The sequence below is a fragment of the Phoca vitulina genome, unplaced genomic scaffold, assembly GCF_004348235.1.
Source record: "Phoca vitulina isolate PV1807 unplaced genomic scaffold, GSC_HSeal_1.0 scaffold2, whole genome shotgun sequence".
Lineage (NCBI taxonomy): Eukaryota > Metazoa > Chordata > Mammalia > Carnivora > Phocidae > Phoca > Phoca vitulina.
Genome location: NW_022589705.1, coordinates 533,322 through 548,665, shown reverse-complemented (window position 1 = coordinate 548,665; position 15,344 = coordinate 533,322). Strand labels below are relative to the sequence as shown.

Genomic DNA, 15,344 nt, shown 5'->3' with positions numbered 1-15,344 from the left:
TCACTTCAAAAGTTTTCTTCCCTCTAGCCCCCTGCAGTCTCTCCTCACCAGGAGAGAGGAGACGGAGCCTTCCTCCTTCCCTGCTGCCCTCCACTGTCATTGTCGCTGCAGTCCTGGCGCCCTCCCTCTCCTTCGGGCGGGTGACACACAGCCTCCCTAGTCTCCGCAGAGCCTCCCTGGGATCCTCTGGCCAGGGCTGTCCTGGGGCATCAGGGGAAAACTGGCATTACCCAAGAGGTCTCTCTTCTCCATCCTTTTCCTACTGTCAGAGAAAAAGAGTGCTCCTTCATGGACAGGTCTTTTGGGGACCTCCACTATGTCCCCATCAGTGAGCTGAGCATCAGCTAGCATAGGAAACAGTCTCACAACTCACAACCACCAGCACCCAGAATAGACACCAGGGGTGACTGGAAAGCTCCAAAGGACAGGGAGAGGGCACCGCCACTGACCAAGATCATACTCCTCTCTCCCCCTTCTCTAAAGAAAAGAGAACACCTTCTATGTGCCCAATAGTGGGCTAGAATATGTATATATATTCCATTTTTATTTCACCTAATTATTCCAGTTTCCAGTTCTACATGGTAGACATTCCTACATTTGAGGAAATTCAATCATGGTGACCCAGTTGGTAAATGGTAAGAGGCGGGATCAGAATTTTAGTCAAAGTCAAAATTCACCTCTGTGCTCCCCTCACAAAAGCATACAGATCTCCCAGCTGGAATCCAGTGGATGGAAGTAAGCTTATCTCTTGTTAAATCATATATCATAGGCGAGCAAATTCAGAAACTGGGAGGCATCTCTCCCCTCAAACTCCCCTCATTCCCAACTCCTCAACTTAAGCACTTAGCCGTGGACCCAGTCGGAGTGTGACAAATACCAACAACAGAGGTTGCTGTGAGTAGCCTGAACCCAGACAAACCAATGACCAAGAGCCCACATGTTGTGACAGCAAGAAGAAAACCCCGGAGATCATCGGGAACAGCCACGGAAACTGAGGCTCAGGGAGTCGAGGTCACTTGTCAGTGTCACACACAGTAAAGTCAGTGGCAGAGTCAGGACCGGAACCCAGATCCATTCCTTTGCTCCACATGATCACCGTCACACATAGCACTACTCACACACATTTCAACGTTTTGCGAAAGCTGTTTGTTTCTTTAGTGGTGGTATTTTTCATGGGTGAATAAGCTTAGGGTCGGCAAGAGGGGAGAGAATGTGGGGCCAAACTTCCTGTGTCCAGGGAGGCAGCAGCCCTATCGAAAACAAATTCTGGATTCTGGATTCCTTAGTCAGAGTTTCACTCTTTTTTCTCCTATGTAGTATCAGAGCAGATTCCAGGGCCAGCCTGTCTGGGTTTGAATCAGGGCTCTACCACTCACTAGCCATGTACCAGTGAGCAAGTTAACTTGACCTCTGTGCATCTCAATTTTACAAATTGGGGATAATAAGAACTACCTCCTAAGGTTGTCATGAGGACTAATGAGTATGTGGAGAGCACTTAGGACAATGTCTGGTGCATGGTTACTGCCGTGGATATGACAGCACAATCAACACAATACCTTTGCAGTCTCCTCCTGCCTGTACTTAACCATGGCTGGGCCAAACCCCGAGGATAGAATTTACCATGTGAAACCATAGATTGCTCTGGGGACACCAGTTTCTTCTCCACAACAGAGATTATCCCTACATCCCGGCCACTCTATCAAACCTGAGGGCTCCTGGAAACACCTTATTATCTCCACCCAGGAGATGGGCCAGTTAAAGAACACATAAGTCTCAGTTGAAAGATAATCTGAGAGTGGGGAAGGATTAGTGAAGTGTTAATTCCTAGATCACTGGCTGCCAAAGGGGAGTCTAGCTGGCATTACGGCTGGGGATAAAGGGAGAATGCCATTTTCCTCTGAATGCCCAGAAGGGAAGAACTGCCAAGGTGTCGGCATACCCATGATCTGGGACAGAGCACAGGGCGCAGAAGGTAAATGCTCCCACACTGCTTGGCAGGCAGAGAAATAGGCAGTGAAGAAACTGGATGGGCTGCTAGAGGTGACCCAGGAAGTCCGAGTCAGTGTTGGGAGAAGACTGAGGTCTCGAACTCAGATCATCCCAACACCATGAAGTGGAGCAGCTCTCCACCATGCGCTCACGATGGTGCCTTGGACGGAGTGCATTTTGACGGCCCAAAGCTACGCTGCTTTGGTAAGGCCTTCAGAAGTCTGGTTTATTTCTCACCTGGGTCTCTTTCAGGCTCAGGTAAGGACTCTGACAAAATTAAGGAAAACGTCATTCAGGCTATGGATCCCAGATGATCATTTAAAGGGGCTGAATCTGGCTGTCACCACGTATCTAAGAAGGATGCCATGAGCAGATACACAACACCCCAGAAAAGGAGGTGTCGGGCCAGGGCCAGGGCTGCGAACTGAGGGTCTGCCGTGTCCTCCCCTTCATCCTCACATTCAGCTTAAGACAGGGTCTTACAAAGAGGTGTCACACATTAAAAGCTATGAAGAAACTCAGAGAGGATTTAGAGAGGAAGCCAAAGAATTGGTCAACAATACCTGTAAGGGAGAGGCTGTAGAAGTGGGATGGCAAAATAGACTTCATTCAACATTTACTACATGCCAGGCTTTGTGTGAGGCATTCTTCACTTTCTTCTACTGGGAGATGAAAAGACAGAAAGATGACCTTCTAAACATCATATGAACCATCCATCAGGGTTGCCTGGACAAAGATTCACTCCTGTGGACCCAGCCTATGCTAAGTAGGAGAGAAGGGTCATTTTTTGTCCACAAGAAGTGGACATTCTAGTCAGCTATGTAGATAAAACAATTAGCATAAATGGCAGTACTCAATGCATGATGTATTTGTCCTCAATGCATGATGATATAAAAAAGTTAGGTGAGGGGGCGCCTGGGTGGCTCAGTCATTAAGCGTCTGCCTTCAGCTCAGGTCATGATCCCAGGGTCCTGGGATCGAGCCCCGCATTGGGCTCTCTGCTCAGCGGGAAGCCTGCTTCTCCCTCTCCCCCTCCTCCTGCTTGTGTTCCTTCTCTTGCTGTTTCTCTCTCTGTCAAATAAATAAATAAAATCTTAAAAAAAAAAAAAGGTGAGAAAAAAATCTTTTGGAAAACACGTTCATACAGCATGATCTCTTTGTTGTGTTTTAGTGAAGGAGAAAGGGCAAGGCACATTCATTAAAGGCCTTCGATGTACCAAGAATTTTCACCTCCCAGCACTACAAGGTAGAGACAGCATTACTATTTCTGTTTTACAGAAAAGAAAATTCAGACTCAGAGAAGTTTAGTAAATTGTGCAAGATTACTCAGTTAATAAGTGTGGAAAAGGTCAGGCACTTTCTCACCATGGCTGTGGAGGAATTCTCATGGAACCCATTGGCCTGGTCAGAGAGGAGGGCACAGGGCCTTCCAGGTGGGAGCAAATAGGTCTGCAGATGCCACAAGAAGAATGGGCTCCAACCCTAGCAAGAGAGGCTGTGTTTGACCATGACGATGAAGGTGGCACAGCCCCCATCTGAGATTTCCAGGCAGAGGCAAAATTACCTTTTGTACAAGTCTTTTAAAGGTGGCATTTTGAAAATTACTTCTTTTTTTGCTTCTCCTTAGAGGCAAGAGGGCAAATGAAGAGACCTTTCAATGTCCCCTCTACCCAATGAATCTCTGACTCCCCTAGTTTCCTTCCCAAGATGCTATGGTCCAGATGTTTAAAGAGCCTCCTCCCTTAGAACCTACAACCATAACACATGCAAATAAGTTCTGTCAGCATCTAATTATGAGAGTGATGAGTCCCCCATGCCTCACTGGAGGTCATAAAGAGGTAATTGGAGCCATGGTTAGTGGGCTGAGGTCACACTTTTCTGCCGGTAGAGATGCAGACACCACAAGAAGAAGCTGTCCCCTTTAAGACTTTTGCTTTCCAGATAGTGGATAAAACAGGCAAGAACGTCCTGTTCCAAGAAGCAGAAAGCAAAAGAAACACAGACTTCCTTGCCCCTGATGCTTTAGTCTATGATTCTATTCTCAATGCACCTCAAGTTTTAACCCCAAAGAAAAGCTCAAAGTCGTATCCATACCTTTTCTTGGGCTTAAGGCAGATGGGATCTTTCGGGATCCCAAACTTAGGAACTCTTGCTTCTTCTTTATTTTGAAAGGTGTTTTCAGTCAAGTCCAAGGTATATGCTAGGTGGTCTATTGGCAAAAATCATAAAATACAAGGTCAGGAAACTTTCTGCCAAATACGCCATTAACTCGGGTGCCCTCAGACAAATCACATCAAAATAGAGGCATTTTCTTGCATGTGAAATAAAGATGCAATATCCCATGCCTAACTTGATAATTTAGACAATGATGTTCAAAACCTAATTCAACAACAAAGTTTACATCTCCTCCTAAATTAGTGTCCAGCTTCAACTTTAGCTGCTAGGGTCAAATTATTACAGAAGATTAGAGTCATTTAGGAGATGAAGATTATTCCATTTTTTCAAAGTTTCCTCTCACATTCAGTCAGCTAAGTTCTCAAGGTAGAATGGACAAGATTTGGGGCAAATAACTTTGTGGTTAAGAATATTATATCATAGGGCGCCTGGGTGGCTCAGTTGGTTAAGCAACTGCCTTCGGCTCAGGTCATGATTCTGGAGTCCCGGGATCGAGTCCCACATCGGGCTCCCTGCTCAGCAGGGGGTCTGCTTCTCCCTCTGACCCTTCCCCTCTCATGCTCTCTGTCTCCCATTCTCTCTCTCAGATAAATAAATAAAATCTTTAAAAAAAAAAAAAAAAAAGAATATTATATCATATATATCTGTCATAATTGTGGTTCAGATCTTGGCTCCACCACTCAGCAGCTATGTGACCCCCTTTTGCCATGTGGGGACCCATTTGGAACCCTGGAGTTGGTAGGGAGATTAAATGAAGGCATTTGAGATTCATCAGACACAGGAAGATGCCTTGTTGGAGCTTCCCTTATCTGACTAAAAGCAGCAACTTCTGGGAAATGAGGCTGCCATAAATCCCCTCTCTTGGGGGAGTTGCATGACCATGAAGAAGACAGAAAGACCACTGCACCTGCATAAACAAACATTATCACAAACTTTCTTATCTCCAATTTGTTCTAAAAACTCATTTGTCTTTCCTAAAGAAACCAATTTGTTCTTCCCATGGAAGCCTTTTCTCCCCCCCTCCCTTTTCACTATTAAGTTTAACCTTCAACCTTTTAGTGAGCTAGCTACTTTTGTTAGTTTCCCTATGCATATGAATAAACCTCTTTTCCCGTTATCTATCTTCTGTCAGTTTAATTCGCAAGCCTCCAATAACCGAACATAAATGGTAGAGGAAATTTTTTTCTCCCTGGCAGCCTCATCTGGCTCACTTTTTAAAATGAGAATAACATAGTAATTAAGAAACTTATAGATTGGTTATGAAGGTTGAATGAGATATATATCATGTTTGACATGTAGTGAGTGCTAAATATTCTCTCTCTATATATAATACATATATATATATACATATACATATACATAGATTATAGATATAGATCAATACATACATACAGCATACAATGAATCATGAATCTGTTCTGAAGATTAAAATTAAATTATAGAAGGGAGACTACTTTGAAAGAAATAAAAGATAAAAGATTAACAATGGAAACATGGTGTTATTATTATTATAGCTCTAACTATTATACCCATCTTCATTACCTCCTTTGAGCAAGGCCACCAGATCTGGCCACATAGATTGTACACTACAGACATCCAAAGGTGCCATTCAAATATAACCTTCTCTTTGTACCTGAGAACACACTACAACTGCTTTTCCAGGTGACACTATACTTCCCCCACAGCATCCCCCACCAGAGTCTGAGGAATAGCACCTACCCTGTAGAGTCATTCATTGGCTAATCATTAATTCAGTGAAGGTATACTGAAGACATACTATGTGCAAGGACAGGCATACAAAGATGAAGGAGACACAGGTTTCCTCCCCTCCCCTGACACTTCCCATGGCTGGAGAGAGAGCCCTGGGTACCAATAAGTAGAATGCAAAGTAATGAGTGAAAAAGTGGGCATATGTACAAAATGGTACAAGTGAGTTACATTAGCTCCCCTTATTTGTGGTTTAGCTTTCTGTGGTTTCAGTTACCTGTGGTCCATTGTGGGTCCGGAAGCAGATGATGCTCCTCTGACCTATCATCAGAAAGTCAATAGCAGCCCAACACTAGATCACAGTGCCTACGTCATTCACCCCACTTCACTGCATCATGCAGGCATTTTATCATCTCACACCACCACAGAAAGGTGAGTACAGTACAGTAAGATATTCTGAGAGGGAGAGAGACCACATTCACATATTTTTGTTACAGTATATTGTCATAATTGTTCTATTTTATTATAGTTATTGTTGTTAATCTCTTACTTGCCTAATTTATAAATTAAACTTTATCATAGTTATGCATGTATAGGAAAAAACATAGTATATATAGGGTTTGGTACAATCCACAGTTTCAGGCATCCAGCACTGGGGGTCTTGGTGTATATCCCCTGCAGATAAGGGGCACAACTATACCAACTTTCCTTCATACTGGTGGTAGTGGTGGGGCAGAGGGCTGAGTGGTTAACAACAGCAAAAAGTGAGAAAGTCTACTTCCCTTCAAAAACAAAAGTTCCCACAAACACCATAATAAAAAAGAATTAACATGTCTCTGTAATGGGGTCCAGACTGCTAGAGAAAGCCAGTGGGGAATCTCCTTTATTGGCAAAAAAGGGACTGGCCACTCTGTTGAATGTTCATCAAACCTCTCTGGCAGGAGGAAAGTTCAAAAATAGCTCTCCTAACACTGGACTCAACCCAACCCTAGCTTTGGAGTATGTGGAGAGGGAAGAGGAGAAGGGACAGGGATCTATCAGTTAACCCCACATCCAGTGAATTTCAAATGTAGATTCTTACTTAACATGAAGCCTCAATTCTCTTTGGTCCAGATGATGGACCAAAATCTGTCAACTTTGGACAGATGGCTTCTCATTGCAGATGCATGTCCTCTTTCAAAGAGGTCGTATCTCAGTCAGAAGATTGAAGATGGACTCTCAACCCTGTCCCTTACTTGTTGTGTGATCTTGGGCAAACTACTGAGCCTCAACATCCTTGTCTGTAAAAATGGTTATAACATTGTCTTTACAAGTTTGTTCTTTGGACACTATACACCTTCATTATTACATACTATGGAATGGAGGTAAGATCTCAAGAGAGAAGAAGAGGCCCAGAGGCCCCTTCTGTTCCCAGTTGGAGCTTGCATCCCCAGAGCTGCCTGTCTACCAGCCTCTAAGGAGCCTCTGTAACTTGCTACAGAAAGGAGATCTTGCCCTGGAGCATTGTGCTACCAAGCTGGTGAGCTCAGCCCTTCCGTGGCTCCAGCATCTTAACTTGTAAAGAAGGAATTCTGAGGCTATCAGAAAGGAAGTCAAATTGTTTTCGGAAAACAATAGCCAAGTAACTACAAGTCATTAGCTTCCTCCCTGGGGCCTGAAATCAAGCGTGTCTGGGTAGCTGAAAGGACTGGTAGCACTGTTTACTTAAAGACCTCTGGACAGGACCCATAAATTAATTCCTGTGCATGACTTTCTGGAATGAGAGGAGGTGAGTCATGGAAATGGGAGAATGTCTGAGAGTGGAGAAGAGATTTCTGTTTCTTCAGAGCACAGCTAAATCCCTAATGCTAGCCTGCCTCTCCCGGTCCTCTGGGTGAGAGTTTCATTTGGATACACATATGTGCCCAGTGGACATCTGCCTTTCAAGATGACCCTTAATAAGTTTCTTCCAAGAGCAGAAAACAAACAAACAAAAACAACTCTGTTCCTTGCCTTTCCCCTGAAGGCCTCTGGGAAGCTAGATGCTTCTCAGGCAGGGTGCTCTAGAAATTTCTGTGGACAGGCATTCCTTCGGTGACAGGAGCAGACCAAAGTTAGGATCCAGAATCATGACTTCTTAGAGGGTTGTCTCTGCCACACAGATATCAAGGACTCACAAATGACAGAACACTGGAGCTTGACAAGAACTTAAAGAGTGACTATGCCAGATGAGGACACTGAGGCTCACAGTGGGGAGGCAGCTTGTCCAAGGTCAGAGGCAGAAGCTAGATCTCTCAAAGAATTGAGGAAACCTGGGGACTTCCCTTAGGGCATAACAGGCCAATTAACTGATAACAGATCCTCTGACCTCTGCTGGGTCTCTTAGCTGAAAGTCCCTGGAGCTTAACCTATTAGGAACTAGAGAAAAACATGATTGCTTGACCTCTTTAGGTCCTGAAACAACTTGTCTCCAAGAGCTAGGGATGACTCTAGATCCTGAAGGTTTTTGAGAGGAGATGTAAAACTTTTGCTCTTGAGCTGTTTTTCAACATCTCTGGCCAAATCATGAACTTGCTGATTTGGACTTTAGCCAAAGAATCTTCTATCACATGCATGGACCCCTAGAAGATTTATGGTACAAGAGCCTAGGAACCCCTGCATTCATACACAAAGCTTTAGGGAACAGGGACCATAGTCTTGATCTGATTCACAAAGCATTCTCTACCCAGAAAAGGTTAAAGATCACTGCTCTAGGTTGAAAGGTCAAGAAAGGTCATTTTTTACCAACTTCCAAAGTAATTGAAATGGCTGACAAATCTAACAGAGGCCAACATGACCTATCCATGACCTAGAAGTCTCTTATCAAACAGGTTAAAATCTGTCCCACAGACATGAGGTGAGCTTCTCAGTTCAGTCTTCACCTGTCAGATATGAAAAGGCCCTCTGAGATCAGCTTGTCCATTCCTTCCTTTTATAACTTTTGTAAACTCACAGAGCTACCCAAAGCCAGAACCCAGCTTTAATCACACTAAGGCCAGCACTCTTTCTGCTGCCTCATAATATTTCCAAGTATTTATTAATACTTGGGAAGGGGGAGGGGGAGAGAGAGAGCACACAATTGTGGAAATTATGGAAATTAGGAATTATGGAAACTGAGATATGCCACAATATGCCATCCACAGGGCAGAGACCTAGGAAAACCAGTGGTATAATTCAGTCTGAGTCTGGAGGTCTGAGAACCAGAGAAGCTGGTAGTGTAAGTTCCAGAATCCAAAAGCCCATGAACCGGAGCTCCAATGTCCAAAGGCAGGAGAAGATGGATGTCCCAGCTCAAAAAGACAAAGAGAATTTGCACTTCCTCTAACTTTTTTTTCTTTTGGGCCTTCAACAGATTAGATGATGCCTGCCCAGATTGGTAAGGATGGATCTCTTCACTCAGTCTACTGAATCAAATGCTAATCTCCTCTGAAAACACCCTCACAAACACAACCAGAAATCATGTTTTACCAATTATCTGGGCATCCTTAGCCCAGTCAAGTTGACACATAAAATTGACAACCACAGTAAGAAAAAGAGTGCTGGGGAAGACATAAATCACTAGCGTAACTAGGGATCCCTGGGCGAATCTGGTCAATTTGATCAATGAGAAGTAAAAAATTAGTTAGTGGTGCCAATTTCCAAGAACGCTTCGGTCTTGAAAACCCTTTGACTGGGTGCCGGGCAAACAAATGCAGCATAAACTAAAGGATTTGTCCATAAGTTTGCAATCTTTCACAGACTAATACCGGTTTTTGAAATACTTGGGGAATCAAGAGGAAAAGGTCAAATAAGTCTCCAAACTGAAAAGGGCTGTGTCTTAAAAGCTCCAATGTAAATTGGTGATGTGGAATTTGGAGTATATTTTCCCATAGAAATAATGTTGTAAAGGGTAAGTAGCTTCTCAGGCTAGCCCCTCAAAGTTTATTTAAGGCATAATGTTGCTTAACTACAGCACTGAGAGTACTAGAGGCTCTAACAACCTAGTTAAGATGGTCTCGGGGTGGGAAATAATGACGCCAAGTTCTGACTGGGGACTCCAGGAATACATCCCCCTCTCTGGAGTTTCTGACAGAAGAGTCTCTACCCCACACCTACACTGAGGCTGGCCTCTCCCTACTTCCCTCTCTTCATATGGAAGGGAAATAACATTTACTGATGTCCTAACTTTCTTAATGCAAGGACTGACCCCTTCAGCAATATCCCCTTCATAAATGAATCTCTGGGCCCAGCCACAAATAGAAAGCTTTATTTTTTCCAACCTTTATAGTGTTTTCCAAGTATCAAAAGTAAAAGTATATTATTGTAAAATTTTTGGTGGCAGAGAAAAAATGTAAACAGAATTTAAAATCCCCTATAATCACTGTTAATATATTGATATCTATTTTTTATCCACCACATTCTTATCGTTATAATTTTTTTTTACAAAACTGAAATTGTATTATGAACATTGTTTTGTAATCTGCTTTTCTTTCACTTAACAATATGTCAGGGACATTCTCTATGTCAATAGCTATACATCTTCTTCATCTTTTTAATGATTATCAGGAGTATAGTGACAGGAAACGGCACCCAAAGGCAATACAATCTGTTAATCTGTTCATGCCTTTCTCTCTAGAACATTACCACTACACTAGAATTTGCAAAGAGTAGCATCTGCATGGTACCCCCTAGACTGATATGTATCCTACCCCCCTCGCTAAGTCCTTGGGTTACATAGTTTCCTACTCTTTGGACTTACCAAAGTTCATTTCATTCCCCATTATGGGGCATTTCAATTTTTTGCTACTGTAAATATCACTTGTTGAAGGTAAGTAGTGTCCTTTTTAATTTCTATAACAAAGTAATTTGGTGCTGCTGACACATTCACTCTCTGCCCCAAGTGGGTTACTCTGTGTGATTCTGAGCCCTCATTTCAAAGCCTTGCAAACAGCTCGTGGGAAAAAGCAGCATTTCTGAACAAAACAATTCAAAAGAAAACAAAAAATACTAGGCTCCCCCATCAACCAACCCCTTCCCCACCACATGTAACACACAAAAGGAAGTGTGCTGGTTGAGCGGTGAATAAGTGGAGATAAGAATGACCTTGACAGACCCTGAGAAAACCCTGCAAAAATCATGAGAGAAGATTTCCATGGGTAAACACGGGTAGAAGTTTAAATCCTGGACAGCTAAAAACTAAACGTTGTAAAAACCCTTGCCTCTCCCATGGAGCTTGCTGCCCCCAGGACAAGTATCTCCTCTGCCTCTTGCCTCCAGCCCTGCCCAGGTTTCAGTGAGCTCTGACGTGTCCCTGGGATTGAGGAGCAGCTTTGCCCATGGAGGAGAGGACATGTTCGAGACACAAAGGCTGATGGAACCATGAAAGCCCAGGGAGAAAGGGGCTGATCAGGGCCTCAGGAGACCTGACTGACACTTACTGACACTTAGAGTCAAGTGACCCTGAAAAGTCACTCATGCTCTTTGGCCCTCAGTTTCCATGTTGGTAAAAAGAAGAGATTGGGCTCCATTACAGTGACTATTCCTTCCAGTTCGGTGTCTTTATGATTCTAAGCAATTGGTTCTCTCCATACCAAGCCAAAGCTTGGAAGAAGCTGAAGTTTGTCTTGGGTGTGCAACTATATGTGCTCTTGTAGCTGATCTCTGGGGAGCACAAAGATGTCCTTAGACCCTTTTTATCCCAGATGGTGGCACTGTATTGAAAACTCAAGAGTACTCCAGATAAGAACAGAAATGAGCAAACGCTTGGAGGTGTGTTTCAATCAGGACAGTTTTAGCTGTCAATAACAGAAGGCACAGATGCAGCCAATCACACTGACACTACACTCTGGGAAAGTAGAGGGTGTGTTAATGCCAATGGATGGCCTACTCATAACTTATCCATGCATTTATTCATTTAAAAAACCCACTGAGTTTGGTACTGTGTTGGGAACCAGATGTACAAGTGACTCAAACATGGCATCTACATTAAAAGACACCAAAACCTAAGGTATCGAAGTGTCAGGGGGGATCCCAGACCCCTCTGAGAGCCAAATGAGTTGTGTTACCAGCCAAGCATTCCATGGGCATGGAGAACTAGTTGGAAGAAAAGTGCTGTCTTGGTTTAGATCACCATGTCTAGGAGGATATCCTGATATCTGGATTGAGGGGGTTGGGCAATACATGCTGGAAGTTGATGGAAAAGACTGTGGAAAGGATCAAGGTGGGGCTCTGATCTCAGAGGAACATTGAATTTGGAAATTAGGAACCTTGCCTGTTGGCATCTATTCACCCTACACACAAAGGTACAGAGAAAGTCACATTCTTGTTCTAGCTTATTGGCCGTGGATGTGCAAGTGGCCTCATTGTGATGGTTGAAATGTAGGTAGACCTGAATAGGAGGGAAACTTGACAGGTGACTTCAAACAGATAATGATAATAACAACAGCAACAACACCAACACTTATAGTGCCAGACAGTGATCTAAGTCCTTAATACATGGTGGCTCATTGAATCTTCATGATAACTCTGTAGGGTGAGTACTAGTGCCCCCATTCTACTTAGGAGGGATATAAGAGCAGAGACTTTGTCCAAGGTTCCACACTGGTTAGTCGTACAGCTGGGATTTGAATCCAGGTAGTCTGGTTTCAATGTCTGTGCACTCAACCTCAAAATCAATTACACGACAATGTGAGAAGTGCCACAATAGAGCTGAGATCAGAATGCTGTAGGAACCAAGAATGGGGCAAGTCATAAAAGTGCCAGGGGAGCTCCACAGAGGAGATGACATTGTGGTAAATCTCAAAGAGTGAGTAGAAGTTCTCCAGACAGAGAAATGAGGAGAAGTACATCTCAGGCAGTATGAGACAGCATGAGCAAAGGCATGAAGTGAGAAAGAGAGATGGCATTTTTATTTTTTTATTTTTTTTATTTTTCATTTTTTCAAGCCTTCTGATTTTTTTTATTACTCAAAAAAACTTCATTTTTTTATTTAGCTTTCTGACTCTGTGCTTGGGCCTTCAACACTTTCACAACGATTTTCTGCTCCTCGATAAGGAAAGCATGCTTGATCCTGTCACGAACACACTTAGCACACATGGAACCACCATAGGCCCTGCTGACGTGTTTTTTCGTTTTGGACAACCTCATAAGGACTTTAGGTCTCACAGCACGAACTCCTCAAAGTCGGCCTGGGCACACGCCACATGCAGATTTTGGTGCTTTCCCAACCTTCTTGGTATAAAGGTAAACGATTCTATTACCAGGGGTTCGGGACAGCCTAGTTTTGTTAGAGGCTGTATTATAGGACAGCCTACGACGGTAGGTCAAACGCTGGACCCTTCTGAATGCCTACGGACACCGTCCCCCGAGAGATGGCATTTTTAAAGACCAGTAAATAATTCTACATAGCTGGGCCAAAAGGTATGTGGGAGCCTGGCTTGCAAAGAAGCCAGAGTTTGAGGCCAGATTTTTAGGAGCTTTGCAAACCACATTAATTTGTTTGCCAGGAGCCAAGGAAAGGGAGGAGTCAGGACTGTCCTCCAATTTTCAGGGATTCACAGGACAATTTCTCAGTTGCCCTATCCTGGATCACACCCAATATAAAATCACTTCTGCTTTGGGCACCTGTTCCATGCTTTTAGCCTCCCCACCCCCAGCAATTACACATAGAGCTCAGGGCTGGGAACTTTAGTTTTACTGTCAGTCCAGGGCTGGACGGATGCATAGTTGCTCGAAGGCAGAGCAGGGCAGGACACTGCATTAGCTTTCCACCAATGGAATCTTGGGCTCCTCTCTCACCCGAGGATCCCCAAATCCAAGAAAATCCAAATGGATGCCAGCAAATAACTTATTTTCCTTAGAATCTCTAGGAAGAGCCCTAAGAATAAGCAGCTTAGTCAGAAGGCTCCCTTGGACTTTGTAAGTGAGAGGATGAATAGACATTAGAACTTGACTACCCCCAACAACACAACTTCCAATTCACCAGTCAATTGTCATTCTCTCCAGGACACTTCTTGCAGCCTTACCAAACATCATGTGTCTTACAAGTCACTGTGTCTCTACATCCAAAAGTTTCCCCGACTTATAAGTAGAATAAGCTAGGCCTACTTATAGATCTCAGGCCACCTGCTTCTCGGTGTCTCTGCTGACCATTAAGAAGGAGGCTCCCAGAGGTCTTATGGCCTCCAGGGCAGAGTGAGGCACTCACAGCAACAATCCAACAGCAGCCCCAAAGCCTTCAGAACAAGGTATGTCACAAAGAACTCTAAGCTCAACTCAAATGCAAGCTCTGTCACTTGAGGCCATGTGAATGGGTGAGAGTCCCTTAACCTCTTCAAACCTTAAAGTCCTCATCATAAAACAGGTATTCCTTTTGTAAAAAGATGGTTCTGCCCATGACAAATCCATCACAATATTGTAATGAACTAATGCGTTCCAAACTGCAAAGTGCCATGCAACCAAGGTTATTATCAATCAGATTCTTGCTCTCCATACCATGGGGAAAGCTCTTCCTATGAGTGGGAACTATTCGGGCTCGTCAGTAGCATGTCAACAACCAGGAACAACTTAGCACAGAGCTGTGCCCGGGATTCTAGGGCAGAGCAGGCAAAGTGCAGGAAGTATGTCTGGTCAGCTTCTGCACAAGCCTGGGTGGGGATCAGCAGGGGAGGTGGGAAGTTTTTCCCACTGCTATTGTGCCTTTATGCCTTCATGCACCATTCTCCTCCTGACCCCATCTCCACCCTCAGGCCCAGGTAGTGGAGTGGTGCTCAAAGACTCTGGAGTCCAGACGCTGTTGGCACAGACCCTCCCCAGGGGTGGGGGGAAGCCTTATAAGATGTTTACTTGTGTTTTACTTTTGATAAAGTAATGAGGCAGACAAGTCGAAAACAGATTTAGATCTTTCCAGTTTGATCAGTTTAGACCACAAAGAGGGTCTTGCCCTGACTGCAAAGAAGTCCACAGGTAAGACAGAAGGAAGTCAGGCATACTGAGCCTGAAGGAAAGAGGGATATGAACAGAGCATCTTGGTATTGGCACTGAGATTGGCACTAAGAGGAAGATCTGGCTTATTCCAGGCAGCTCAAAGGGGTGGAGCTAAGATCCATGGTGGGAACGAGGAGGAGGAGGATGGCTAACATGAACTTAATCTTATTGGAAATCTAAGTGCTTCACAAGTATCATGACATTGAATCTTCACAACAATACCATGAAATGGTTACTATTATTACCTTCTATTTTATAGGTGAGGAAATCGAGGCATAGAGGCTAAACAACTTGCCCAAGCCACACAGCAAGTAAATGACTGAGCCAGGCTCTAAAACCAAATATTCTGGCTCTAGAGTCTCATAAAAGCTTTCTGCCTAATACGAGAAAGTACTTTCAGAGTTCATCAATTAAAAACATAGAGAGCTGTTTTATGGAAGTATTTAAGCCAAGGCTAAGGGGCCATTTTCATGGGATGCAGGCTCAGTAAA

General features: G+C 43.8%; 1 pseudogene; it reads right to left on the bottom strand.

The window, feature by feature from the left end:
* Positions 1-12,812: 12,812 nt before the first annotated feature.
* On the bottom strand, positions 12,813-14,359 carry LOC116641507 (annotated as a pseudogene).
* Positions 14,360-15,344: the final 985 nt, after the last annotated feature.